This window comes from Lontra canadensis, unplaced genomic scaffold, assembly GCF_010015895.1.
Source record: "Lontra canadensis isolate GAN:19392208 unplaced genomic scaffold, GSC_riverotter_1.0 scaffold103, whole genome shotgun sequence".
NCBI lineage: Eukaryota > Metazoa > Chordata > Mammalia > Carnivora > Mustelidae > Lontra > Lontra canadensis.
Genome location: NW_022631097.1, coordinates 5,699,115 through 5,712,364, shown reverse-complemented (window position 1 = coordinate 5,712,364; position 13,250 = coordinate 5,699,115). Strand labels below are relative to the sequence as shown.

The 13,250-nt window shown below is 43.4% G+C and overlaps 1 protein-coding gene across 3 annotated transcripts in view; it reads right to left on the bottom strand.

Moving 5' to 3' along the window:
* Positions 1-13,250, bottom strand: part of ATP8A2 (ATPase phospholipid transporting 8A2) — a 587,617-nt gene that overhangs the window by 292,819 nt on the left and 281,548 nt on the right. The gene's annotated exons all lie outside the window — the stretch shown is intronic.

Here is a 13,250-nt window from a genome sequence, read left to right as displayed (position 1 = left end):
TTTACAATAACCTACTCTGGTTGCAGTCTAGGCTGAACTAGAACATCCAAATTCTTCTCCATTGGAAATTTAATTGCTAAGGTTCTTATGACATTTTCTCCCTCCTCCTTTATACTACATACATATTATTCTTGGTGCCTCCTGAGCAGGAAACTCCGTATACACAGATGTGTGATGGTGTTGTTTTTTTTTTTTTCTCAAAAGATAAAGTTGCTAAAATTTAAATGGCAAACATTTCTCAGCTTGCACAGATAATCTTTAAAGCCTCCAAACAGTATTAGGGGATATACACAAAAGATTAATTTTTATCCTCTGCTGAGATCTTCAGATTAAACCACTTCTCCCCTTGGGTCATCAGAAGACACAAACTGATCATTTTTTTTCATGTTACAGAAAATATCTACTCAAATTAAACATTTTAAAACAGTACCTTTTAAGACATTACTATCAGCCAAAACAAGTGCCTCGGTGTGATGTCTTAATCGGATGCAATTAAAGCACAGAATTATTTTTTGGATTAAAAATAAAGTATGTCTGACTTCCAAGTGGGTTTATGATTATGACTAGGATATCTGATTCAAATTTAAGAATGAAATTTTTAGCTCATAATAAAAAATATGGTTTAAGTTAATGAGGGGAGCACAAAAGTCTGCTGAAGTTATTCTGTCTGGACAACTGTCCTTTGGTTATTAAACTAAATTTACATATAATTTATCCACCTGATAACATAAATTACCGTTTTAAAGAAATATGTCAAACGGACAGGAATCTTTCTACCTCTAGTTAAACTGAGGACCTGCTACTATCACAAAGGGAGGCACAAGTTCTATTGCCTTAATGCTCAGTTTTCATTCTCAACAAGAGACTTGAGACAACACTTAAGAGAAAGATGTATTTGAGGCATAACTATGGTCTAGAGCCCTGTTCTATGCTCCGATGGCCCAGAGTCTGGTCCCAACTCTCTACTTATTACCTCTATGACCTTGGGCAAATTACTTAGCCTCTTTAAACAGCAAGTCTTAAGTGTAAAACAGAGCTAAGAGTAGGTACCTCATTGCACTTTTTGTTACGAACAAATGAGCTAATCGGTGCCACCTGCTTAACACTGGGCTGGGCACATAATGAGCACTCAATGAAGCCCATTATTCCTCTGGTTACTATTTATGCATGAAGAATTCCCTACATCTAGGAAAATACACAGTGGTGCTACTTCAGGCGGTGGATAAATGTCATCACAGACAATGCCTTCTTTGTCAATGTAATAACAGAAGCATAATTGAAAGAAGAGTGTCCTAAAAAGAAAAACTGACTTCTAGTAAAAATAAAGGAAACTTTATACTTTTTCACTCTTAATTAGTTGCATAATTCTGAATCTCAAACAAAACATCTATGTTTACCTTATCTGTGCAAACAGCCTGCCCTTTAGAACCTGGGTAAAAAAAAAAATCCCACCCACTCAGGGAAATCCCGGTGTGGCCTCCTGGGTGTGCTCACCGGGGAGCTCAGACAAGTCCGGGCAATTCTGAGGTGTGTGCTTGCCAGGGGTCAATGCGTGGTGGACAGAAAAAACTCCTGAGAAATATTTTCCTCAAAAGGATGAGGCAAGCTCTGCCAATCTGGTCTGTGACCAACATGCCAGTCGTGGAGGCACAGTCTAGCCCAGTGTCCTTTACTCCCATTACCACCCCCTCCCGGGAATTAAGGAGGGAAAGGTTGAAGAATACAGATCCCTGAGATAAGGAGCCCCCCACCTGTGGCGTTTTTGTAAGGGGGCACAGTACAAATGAAGATATGCAGCAGTAGTGATATTATGAAGGGTACTTTCTCCATTTGGGGATATTTCTGGCCCTCTCAGGAAGACGGACTGGACCCTTCTTCCTCAGCCCAAGTGTTGGCAGCTGCCCACCTGTCAGGTGTGTGAGGCTCTGGGGCATGAGCAGGGAGGGTGCCCAGCACTGAGATTGTGAACGGCAGAAACGTGGTTCCTGAGACATATACAATCTTCCCCTTCCCACCCAGTCAGTCACTCCATCACTTGTGTAGGGAAGGACCTGAAAGGGAGCTGGAATTTCAACATGGGCAGGCAGGGACACAGAGTCACCCACATGGCCCCCTCTTCCTGACAGCCCCCACTGCCACAGCCCGCAGTGGCCTGGGGAACACAGATGATACTAAGATGAATTACTTTCAGGCCACAAAGTGCTATGGACGAAATCTTTATATCCCCCGAAAATTCAGACACTGAAACCCTAATCCCTAGTGTGATGGTATTTGGACCTTTGGGAGGTCATTAGATCACAGCAGGGAAGTACTCACTATACAATATCACTAGTGCCCTTAACAAGAAGCTATAAGAGAGTTTCTCCCTTCCCTTTCTCTCTCCCCACCTCACTCCGCTCTGCCCCTCCAGCCACAGGAGGACACAGCAGGAACACACCAGTCCATAAACCAGGAAGAGAGAGCCCTTGTCAGACAGTGGACCTGCCAGCACCTTGATCTCAGACTTCCCAACCATCAGAACCACAAGGAATCGATTTCTGGAAGCCACCTAGTCTATGGTATTTTTGGTAGAGCGGACTGAGCAAAGACAAAAGACAACTCCTCGAGCCCGCTGGTCATACGGCACGACTACTCTTGGCGTAGTGGATATGGAGATTAAAACATGAGGCTTGTGACCACGACAACGTGAGAGCACAGAGAGCATGCAACAACCACGCTCATGTTTATTGTCTAATAAAATGTAGTAACTGCAGGACAGATACATGCGTAGTACTAAACATGGAAGAGCACGTGGAGGGATGGGCAGCACAAGGCATCTTAGAGCGGGAGATACCATGGTGTGAAATGATGTCCCAAAGCTGTGCTGACCAGCCAGCTGTTAGAAACACTGCAGTCATGCTATCTGGTTGCACAGAGAGCACCAAACATTACTAAGTTGCTACGTGGGCCATCCCCCTTCCTGGTACACTTTGCATTACGTTTTCCTTTCTTTCTTTTTTTTTCCCCCCAAGTTTTTTATTTAAATTCCAGTTAGTTAACATACAGTGTAATATTAATTTCAGGTGTAGAAGCCAACGATTCATCACTTCCATACAACAGCCAGTGCTCATCACGAGTGCCCTCCTCGATCCCCGTCACCTATTCCCCCACCCCCCACCTCCCATCCAGCAACCCTCAGTTTGTTCTCTATAGTTAAGAGTCTGTTTTGTGGTTGATCCTTCTTCTTCCACGTATCCTATTCCTTTTGCTTGCAGTGTTCTCTACTCCTCCCCTCCGTTCCTACCTGGATTGTCCTGTTCTCCTCTCGCATCATCTGCACAGAATCACACCTTTGCCTGTAAGACTGAACACCTCCCTTACCACTAAAACCTCTGCAGATCCATCCTCTTAACTGCACCCCTGACTTGTCTCCAGCCTCTACTTTGGTTTTAATTCCTGGGCTTCCAGTGCCCACTCAGCAATAATCTTTGATCCAACCCAGACTAGCTGGGTTCACTACACACATGTGGCAGAATATAGGTCCCTTCTGTGTAGTTCTCAAGCAAGCCGATCGAAGGTATTACTACCACAAACAGTTCCTTATTCTCCAATGGACTATGACTCAAATGTCTATTTGTAAGTTAGTTATTGGGCTCTTAGAATCTATTTTCCCAAAGGAACGATGTTACAAATTGTGGCTGGATCCCAGGGCCTGTTAATGCCTCTTTAGCCTCATTGCTAAAATTTATACTGCAGTCTCTTATTTTAATAAAAAACCAATTACTGCAAGTTACAATGGACTTAGCTGTTATGAGGGGCATAGGGAGTTGGGACCGGGAGTTCTACTCCCAGAAAGATACAGAACATTCCAAAGTCCTTCATTAGAATTTCCCTATTAGGCGTTAATTAAAAAAAAAATGTTTTTCCAGGTATTCATATGTGTCCTACAATTTTATTTTCCTTCACAATTAAAAACACGCACGATTTACAGCCAAAGTGAGCAAGGTGCAACTCTAGACTGTTCCACAGCCACGCCGAACACTCCCCTCTCCCTTGCTTGTGCTGTATGGGAACCCTGCATCTTTTACCAGGAAGCTCAGCAACTGCCTCTGCATTCCCAGCTTTTTAAACAAAATCATGTAAACACCATAGACAGAGCCACCCTTGAGCTCGGGAAATGGTTGTTCGTCTGCTCACAGACTTGAGGTTCACCAGAAGTAGAGTTAAGTTTAACCTGCTCAACTTTCCGCACAGATGGGATCCTCAAGATGGTTCTACAGTGAGTTACTCTAGATTTAATAAACTGGGAAAGATGAAGATTTCTAGAATCTGGATGACTGTTTACCAATCTGTAGGTAGCAGGAATCTTTCCTCAAAATGAAACCACTCCAGCAACACTGAAATCTGTCAGGCAGGTGATCCTCTCCCTCCACGAGCTTGGCAGTGTCAAAAGGAATTTCTTAGACGCTGAGCTAGCAGCAGCTGCCTCAGACCCCACTTTGATGTTCTGCAAATTCCAACGGGCTCAGAGCTGACGATGCTGAAAGCCGGACAGTTCAAGTTTCATGAGCGGCAATTCAGCCAAATCTTACTTGGCCTTCGCGAGCAAACTCCCTTCTCCTGAATTAACCTTGGGCTAATGAGTATCTAACCATAATGCTCATCCTTTAGACCATGGGTTCAAAATGGTTTTGTTGTTCTTCCGCTCCAGTCATCTCTTTTTCTTGTCCCCTTGCCTTCTCTCACCACTACGTTCTACCATTCCTCCCATCATCCCCAGCGTCCAGGCTCCCAGACCAGCCACAGCACCATTCTCCTTATTCCGGCCACTTCCATTTTTGCCCTATTATTTTCCTTTCCGGTACAATCACACCTCTTTCCTGACAGCATCAACACTCTCAATACTTTTGCATTTATAAATCCTAGAGGACTCAAAAATTTGTAAAGCTAAAGACAGAGCACAAATCCAGCAAACCCATAAGAGGCATATAAAGGAGGTGGAGGCTGAAAACAAGAGAATTCTTCATGGCCCCTACTGACAGCTGTTGGTGCCAGCGGAGCTGGTATCTTTTTGCTCTAGATGTTGCTTTGTTCTAATCTATGAATATCTCTAAAGTTCATTAAAAAGTAAGAGGAATATCTGTTAAATGTGTAATGCTTCAAGGATTTCCTATGATACTTAATAATTTCAAGGAAGATGGGATGCTATCTCACAGCCATCGAGCAAGCCTTTTTAAGAGATAAACTGATGCCACCAAACACCTGTCTGGTACCCTCTGGTCACCTTCTACTGTCACCCCATCAGGCATTCTCTACACTAGCCATCTCTACCTCCCACAGAATGTTTCTATTTCTGATTTTAAAAATTATTTATATTTGCAGATTGCCCAATTTACTGAATTCTCAGTAACATATAAGCTCTACAGAAGTTATGCTTTGGTTAATCATCTTCATTGAGTTACAATTAACACAAAATAAAGTTGAGTCATTTTAGGGGTGCCTGGGTGGCTCAGTGGGCTAAGCCTCTGCCTTTGGCTCAGGTCATGATCTCAGGGTCCTGGGATCAAGTCCCGCATCGGGCTCCCTGCAGAGCAGGGAGCCTGCTTCCTCCTCTCTCTCTCTCTGCCTACTTGTGATCGCTGTCTGTCAAATAAAAAAAAAAAATTTAAAGTTGAGTCATTTTAAATACACAGTTCAATGAGTTTTGGCAAAGGTGTGCAGTCCTGTAACCTCCTGCGTAACCAAGACACAGAACATTTCCATCACCCCAAAACGCTCCCTCCTGCCATCCTGCAGGAAAACCCATCCCCCTCACCCGGTCCCTGGCAATCATCAGTTCACTCGGGTCACTGTAGTTCTGCCTTTTCTAGAATGCCATATAAACAGAATCAGACTTTACAGTCTTTTGTGTCTGGCCTATTCACTTAGCCTAAGGCTTTGAGATCTGTCTGGTATTTCTGTGCTTATCAATTCCTTTTTGTTCCTTAGTGATAATTCACTGTATGAATATACCACAATCTGTTTAATTCACTCACCCATTATTGCACATCTGGTTGTTTCTGGTTTTAGGATATTATGAATAATTCTATAAATATTTGTATACTGGTCTTTCCACAGACATATGCTCCTATCCTTTCCTGGGGAGATACCTAAGATTGGAATTACTTTGTCATGCCCCCAACAGACACGCAGAGTAAGTGGAAGTCTAATTTCACAGAGACAGCGAGACTGTTTCTAACAAAGGGACGTAGCTGTGGCATTTCGGTTTCTTACCGGTCCTGGATGGTCCTCATCCTTGTCAACACCAGCACCATCAGTCTGTGTGATTCTAGCCATTCCCATGGGTGTGCTGTGTTGGATTTGGTAGTTTGAATTTGCATTTCCCAGATGGCTAATGGGTGTTAAGTATTTTCTAATGCTTACAAATTAAATGAATTTGTCTGCTGGGATTTTAAGACATACAAGTAAGCGAGGTGGAATAATGCAGGTAGTACATGGGGGCCATTCCTGTGTAGGCTGATAACCCAAAAACACTGTGTACACAAGGGAGCCCCAAGACCCTCTGTACAGGAGAGCTGCGATATCCTATTTTTCAACTTCCTTGTATATCTCACATCTCTAAAAGACGTACATTTTCCTGAAAAGGCATCCTAGGCAGTGTGAGAAGAGCGATTTAGGAGGTGGGGAATAGGGGAAAATTGGCAGCTGCTATTAATGAGCAAGTGTCATTTACTGGAAAAAAGAGCACGAGACTCTTTATTCACAAAGCCTCCTGAGCCTAGAAAAAGTCTGAAAACATGCAATCACTGCCCTTTATCCAAAGACAATTTGACTAACAGTTGTGAGTAAGCTCAAGTCATTGAGGTCAAAAAATTCCCTGAAAATATGTACTCTCCTTTTCATGAAGGATATTACATAGCAAAGCTACTAGGCTTACTTAATTTTCTTTCAAAAAACTAGATTTTGATTTCAGCACTAGGAATCCTTTTACATGCTAAATAAATATATTCCTGAACAGCTGTATACAAGATCTCAAAAATAATGTGTATGTTTAGGAAGCACTGCTATTCCAATCTTGACTATGAATCTTAAATTTTTTTTTGCAATTTTTAAAAAAATGTGGAATTCTGGGGTTCCTGGGTGGCTCAGTTGTTAGGCATCTGCCTTCGGCTTGGGTCATGGTCACAGGGTCCTGTGATGGAGCCCTGCTTTGGGCTTTCTGCTCAGCAGGAAGCCTGCTTCTCCTTTTCTCACTTCCCCCACTTGTATTCCCTCTCTCGCTGTCTCTCTCTCGCGCTCGTTCTGTCAAATAAATAAATAAAATATATTTTTTTAAAAAGTAGAATTTTAAAGTAGATAACCCTTTTTCTATAAGAAAACAATTTCTCAGTGTGACCCTCCTGAAAGAAGAAAGCAAAATCAGCATATGTAAGTGATCAGTCAGCTGCTGTATAAAATGACCCTCCATAATTCCATGGAACAGTTGCTTGTCACACATTTGTCCAGACTAGATCTCTGGGAGTTACTGTATACTTCGGAAACACAGTGACTCACTGCCACGGTTGGCATCACACTAACTAGAAATAATTTTACTATGAAACAACCACTTCAGCTTAATTAATTATCTGACCTTTTGGGATTTAAATTTTTAACTTTCAACGTATCAATGATATAGCCACTGCACTATTTTTTAAATCTATTTGGTTCCTGGAGTTATAATAAAGTACCCAGACCAAACACAATGGTGACCAAGTTTATAAATTTAAAAAGAAACTACTGCAGAAGATAATCTCTAGACAATTAAAATTTGCAGAGTTTTTAATGAACTACGTGATTAGGGATATCAGATAAATTTTAGCAAATGAAAATAGAGTGCTATTGATCTCACACAGAAAGATAAACTACCAGCTGCAAACCCAAGATCTACATTTGGCTCACAGTGACAACTGCTGGTGTCTGTTATGTCATCACAGAAAGCATAGCAGAAGTAATGTAAAGTCTTTTCCATTCCTGAACTATTTATTTGCCGAATAATAAAACCAGTTTCTTACAAAACATATGTTCCCTTTTTGAAGAACCCCTTATAGATGCTAGTAAAAAAAATGAACATACTAATCCTAGTTAATTTCCTGCTCTTAAGGACTTAAAGATTTGCCTATGATATTTCAATAATACAGCCACTGCACTTACTCTTGAAATGTTCTTGACTCTTAGAGGAATGAAAATGTGCCCAGACTGTGTTTAACTTCTGCAAACAACAAATGAAACAGTAAAAAAAAAGAAAAAAAAAAAAAGAGTTCTGAAAGAGACAGGGAAGGCAGATCATTTAAAAAAAAAAAAAAATCCCAAATCCATGTATGGCAGCCGCAGGCTGTGTGAGGGAGTAACACAGCACATGGAAGGTTGTAGCCACATGAAGAAAATGCGATCTTGGGCTCCCCACTAGTACCTACTGAAGTAAAAAGACTGTACACGAAGCGCTGAGACTGGCCGCCACCCACAGTCCCCAGGCTGCTGCTGAGCCACCACAGGCAGGTTCTGGCAAGCACCTGCCAATGGGACCTCCTCAATTTTCCTTGAATCAGTAGGAGTTGGGAGTACAGAGAGAGTTACGTGAGAGTAAAGAGCAGCTGTATACAAATCCTCTGCTATTTAGGGAAAAATTTTATGTTTATGTGGAACACTGTTAGCACATTTAAAACTGGGAATATTTCCTAAATGACAGTCTCCAGTCAGTAAAGCCAGTGGCATACTTTATTATATAGATACAGATTTTTAAAATAACACTAAATAAATAAGCAAAAGGTGTAGAAAAAGTTCCATTTCTGCAGGAGACCGCCACACTGGTAGATGAGCGAGGAGGAACCCTCAGCACATACAATGGGCCAGGAGGCTCCCCCATATTGTGCAGAATCCATAACCAACTAGGGGAGGGGAGGGTGGGCTCGGGGTCAGGCTAGAATATACCTCGCTGTTCTCGTCTCTAACCAGGCTGGCATAGATTAAAGGTTGCCAAGATAGAGGTTTACACAGAAATATAGAGCAAAGAAAAAAATCCTTTACCTAACCCTTAGCCATTAAGAGCGTATTTTGTGCCCAGATTTCTAGACGTGGAGAGGCCTCCAGGGAAGCAAAGAGCCACAGGGAGGAGGGCACACCATAGTCCGAGACCACTGCATGTCTGGCACATGGAGTGATACCTTAGCAGCTGATGCCAGCCAAGAAGGCATGAGGAACCCCAGGCACAGCTCGGAAGGTGCTAGGGGTGGGGGGCTGGGCGGACAGCAGACAGGACAGGAAGCATTTGCACATCCTGCCAGAGCTCACAGGGAACAGGCAGAGGCTTCTATGTATACAGATACTGCACTCGGGTGTTCACAGGTGGAAGCTTGGCCACCAGCAGTCGAGATGATGGACTGGACTGCGAAACAGAACAGCAAGAAGCCTTCAGACGATGACAGTCTAACCTTTGACTGGGGTGACAGAGACAGAACCAAGAAATACATTTCAGAAGAAGGAGACACAGTGCCTGGTGAATGGTCAGAGGGTGAGAAAGGATATGGGGATATCTGGCCTGGTAGGCGAAGGAGGCACGTTGCTGGGAAAGGGACAGAGGAGGACTGGGGGAGGGGCAGGAGCCTGTGTTTGGGGGGTCAGAAGATATTTCATTTTGACTTTTGTGTACAGAGAGTTGGCTCTTTGGTTCAAGAGCAACCTTCCATTCCCTGTGAGACGGGTGAGGAAGCCTGAAGGGATCGTGGGGGATTAGGGAACCTCCGGGACCCCAGACCACCCGGCACCGCTCTCCAGGGACACCGCTCCTCAGAAGTCCCTCCACCTCCTGCACCCCCGTCAGTGTCTGCAGAGTGCTGAGGGAACATCCGGCAGCCATCCCTTGTCCTTTGTGGATCATATAACCTCTCAATCAATGCTGGTTGAAGAATGGAAAAAGAAGCCATTTGGGTAGTTTCCTTACCACTCCCTCTGGGTGAAAAAAGCAAACAAACAACTCACTCAGCATACAGCAGGTGCTGAGAAAATGCTTGCCACCCCTTGTTTGGGGACTATTTGCTGCTTCCTGAACTCCTGACCCTGGCCAGAACAATCGCTCACTGTCTGTGGTAATCATCTCTTCTCTGCTTCTGCTGGTCCCTTCTGCACATCACCGCACTCGCCTTGGGACAGTGGCCTTCTATTCATGTTTTTTAAAGCATGTGAGACCTCAGCCTGGAGGACCACTCACACAGGAAGAAGCCGTGGGATGCCAGCGATGAGGACGCAGCCAGCACGGAGCGGCCAAGGCCTGTCTTAAGCAGCTTCCATGTTAGTGAGGCGACAGGGATGAAGCCAAGAAGACACCTGACACGCGCCGTGTAGTATGTGCCATGGAAGACAGGCAGGTAGGGTTTAGGAAGGAGGAGTCCATCAGGAGCTGGACAGGATGGGTCTCAGGAAGACCAAGACTGGCTTTATGGGCAGAAGCATAACAGTTTATGCTTAAGTGGACAAAAAGTCCCAACAGCCAGGAAATAAAATCAACAGGTTGAGTTTAGGTAATCAATCCCATATTAAAAACAAAAAACAAAAAACAAAACCACTTTTGCAGCCAAAATTTAAAAGCCAGGTGATTTCACGTGAAAACTTTGATACCCAGCTTCTCTTGAAAAATTGCGGTACCTGGGAACCTTAGACCCGTGCTCCTGCAAAGCAACACCCAGCTCCACCTAACGAATACATGCTGGCCATGATGCCTCCCAGTCCCTATCCCCTCGCCAGTATCAGAATGCCCAGCATCAATGGCCACCAGGTGCACGCTGCTCTGTTGCTCTGAACCACCCCTCCATTAAAAGTGGGAATAAAAATTACTAGGGCAAGCCAGAGCTTTGTGGTGACGGAGACACAGCTCTGTTAGCATTCCCACCATGTCCCGGGCTCTGTGGGTCTGTGTCATAGCCTCCCAGCTCGGTGAGCACAGCGTTTCTTAATTTCTAATGGGACACAACTGGAGGACTTGCCCAGATTCTCATTAGGGTTGTCATTGATTGTTGCTAACACAGGCATCGTGCCAGTGGATGAAAGTTCGGTCCCTAAAATTAAACTAGTAATACTGAGAAAACATACAAATTCCCAGATTTAAAACCTGAAAGCTATCCAGAGGGATGAGGATTTCCTGAAGCTTCTTAAATTGCTTTCTGTAGAGATTTCACCTTTAACACACACACACACACACACACACACACACACACACACATTTTCCAGATGGCTAGCATTTCTATAGGGAAAAATAAAGTGTCAGCTTTGGTATTGAAAACGTTGAGTAAGATGGCATATTGGATAGAGTTAATAACTTGGAATGTGCCTATGAGATCTCTTTCTTCATGTACACATTTTCGGGCTCCTAAGCCTTAGTGCTAAATGCTTGAGAGAAGAGATGAAAAGTTACTGGGGAAAAAAATACATATATACACACATGCACATATATATATATACATACACATACACACACTATATATTTGATATACTAGAGAACAGGCATAAAAATATAAAATATTTTTTACAAAATATTATTATATACTACACCAAATATGTATATATATGTATATAACAATAAATATATATTATACATACATATGCATGTATGTGTATAATATAAAACAGAAACCACTTTTGTGAACCTTAAGAAATTAAACTCAATCCTACAAATGCTATGCTGTTCCATGCAGGTGATAATCAAAGTACTGGGGACAGAAAGATGGAGAACCCCCTGCCTTCCACCCCAGGTGCACATGAATGAAAAACCAGGTTAAGTACTATTATGGAGGACTCTGAGAAAAGAATAATAATGTACAAGATGGAGAGCAGGAAAAACTACCAAAAGGAAAATTTAATACTGGAATGCTAAGCAGAGGTTAGGGATGGACCAAAGGGCACTCTGTCAAAGAAGACAACTCTGCAAAAGAACGGCAGCTTGACAACTGTCCTTACCTGTTGGTGTTTATGAGAGGAACACTTAGAGACATTCAGGACAGCTGGGCTGGGGCCATGGGGGAAATCCTGCATTAAGAAAGCTGAAATTCGGGGCACCTGGGTGACTCAGTGGGTTCAAGCCTCTGCCTTTGGCTCGGGTCACAACACCAGGGTCCTGGGATCGAGCCCTGCATCGGGCTCTCTGCTCAGCAGGGAGCCTGCTTCCCCCTCTCTCACTGTCTGCCTCTCTGCCTACTTGTGATCTCTGTCTGTCAAATAAATAAATAAAATCTTAAAAAAAAAAAAAAAAAGAAAGCTGAATTTCTGAATCCTATAAGAAAAACAATTCAGTGCTCAGTCCAAGGCCCTTTCCTGTCTGTACCTTTGGGGAGCTCAGCTGGTCTTATGTCCTTAAATACATTAGACTCACAAATGTGTATCTCCAGGTAGAACCTCTTCCCCAGATTCCAGACCCTAATATCCACCATCTAACTTGGTATCTCCAACTGGTTGTCTTGTAAGGTGCTGCAAACACATCATCCCTGGCATCTTGGTGTAACTCAAACACACCCTCCTGCTGTCTTCCAGCCCTTAATACTGGAATGCTCAGCAGAGGCAAGAGATTTCCAGTGGCTCCTCCCCTCTTCCCAATGAGATCCTCCTCAGCAACCCCGCTTAAAATCACACTCCCCTGGGCACATGCTTTTTCCTCTCCTGCCTTATTTCCCTCAGGGCACTTATTTGTCCAAATCTTTCTTGAGTAAAAGGCCATGGGAAGCGGGGGACAAGTTCAGACCCCATGCCAACACCCACACCTGTGGCAAGGCCTGCACTGAAGAAGGAGAGGCCTGAAGACTTTTCAGGGGTAGAGTGTACAGGGTCTGGTAACAATGTGAAGGCCATGGGTGGGGGCTGGTAATATGGGCAAAGCTTGACAATCTTCATGGAGATAGACAAGGCCAGAGGGATGAAAGAAGGGGACAGAGAGGAAGGATAGACACAGTAGTTCAATTTCTGAGCATGTTAATTAAATAAGGCACATTAACATATGCATTAATACAACCTTCTCAGATACAACTTAAAGCCTAATACACTCCTCCAAGACAACTGCTAAGGTCTAAGTTACTTCTAAATTTCCTAAACCTAAAGGCTCAGAAGGGCTCAAATTCACTAGGTATAAAGGCTACAGGTAACACTCCATCCCCTGGAACAACAACAAAAAAATTACAGACACCAGAAAAATGTGCGAAATGATGATCTGCAGAAGACCAGAGTGTCCCTAGTGCTTGAAACTATGTAGAGAA